Here is a 1,209-nt window from a genome sequence, read left to right as displayed (position 1 = left end):
CATGCACTTATATTCACATGTATACAGACACACACACATAAATATATATATATATATATATATATATATATATATTGTCTGTGCGTGACAATGCGTATAACTGTGTGGGTAGCTATATACATTGATATATGTGTAAAATGTCAGTTATTCATAAGAAATACAGACAAAGGCATATATATTTTGTATGCATACTAACACGGAATTACTAACAGAAAAACAAAATTCTGCTTATAAAATACTGCTGCTACAGACAAACGGCAATGTTTGGGTGTGTCAGAAACGTTTGAGAGACAATTATAATATCTCGATGACTCAGCTAAACTACAGCCTTCCCCATTTCAACACAAGAATAATTATCGCATATAGGATACACACATGTATATACAATCTGATTACACTATAGACAGTATGTATTAATACACACACACACACACACACACACACACACACACACATACACACACACACATACACCCACACACACATATATATGTATGCATATGTATGTGTGCGTTTCTGTGTGTGTAAGAATATGTTCGTGAGTATGTATATGTGAGCTTCCATGGTTATCTACAGATAGTATATGAAATACCTTTTCCTTAGTTATTCTCATAAAGATAGAAGCCAAAGCATGGGGATTCAGAAAGGGAAATGTTTAAAAATTGAGACTCATGTATATAAGCATACGTGTGTATTTAGGAGAATGTGCAAACACACACACACACACACACACACACACACACACACATATAGGGAGAATTCATTAAAAAAAGACAACAAAGACAGGTGGTGTAGACAACAAACAGATGTATTAGTTTAACGCTCGGGAAGTGAGAAAGTCTTTAATGTTTTGAGACTACGCTCTTCCACATCTGGAAAAAGGTAGTCTGGGTCAAATTCTTCTTTTGGCTGTCTCCACGCATATACCCGATGGGTTGCAGGAAATGAGGTAAAGGATGACTCGTCCGAGAAAATAACATTCTTCCACTGCTCTAGGGATCAATTCCGTAGGTGTTTTTTACTCCACTCAACATGCTTTCCAATGTTTGTTTTTGAAAGTGGAGGTTTTCAGGTTGCAACCCTCCTGTGGAATCCGGCTTTGTACAGCGCCTGGCGAACAAATTTTGTGGAAACCGTTTTCTGGAGGTGGTCATTAAGCTCTACAGTAATTTTGAGAGCTGTACTTTTATGATCTTTTCTAACAATCCG

At 36.6% G+C, this 1,209-nt stretch overlaps 1 protein-coding gene across 1 annotated transcript in view; it reads right to left on the bottom strand.

Moving 5' to 3' along the window:
* LOC128247382 (matrix metalloproteinase-14-like) overlaps positions 1-1,209 on the bottom strand; it is a 347,384-nt gene that overhangs the window by 174,127 nt on the left and 172,048 nt on the right. The gene's annotated exons all lie outside the window — the stretch shown is intronic.

Source organism: Octopus bimaculoides, chromosome 3 (genome assembly GCF_001194135.2).
Source record: "Octopus bimaculoides isolate UCB-OBI-ISO-001 chromosome 3, ASM119413v2, whole genome shotgun sequence".
NCBI lineage: Eukaryota > Metazoa > Mollusca > Cephalopoda > Octopoda > Octopodidae > Octopus > Octopus bimaculoides.
Note: the sequence above shows the minus strand (reverse complement) of the source record. Positions and strands in the feature narration are given on the sequence as shown.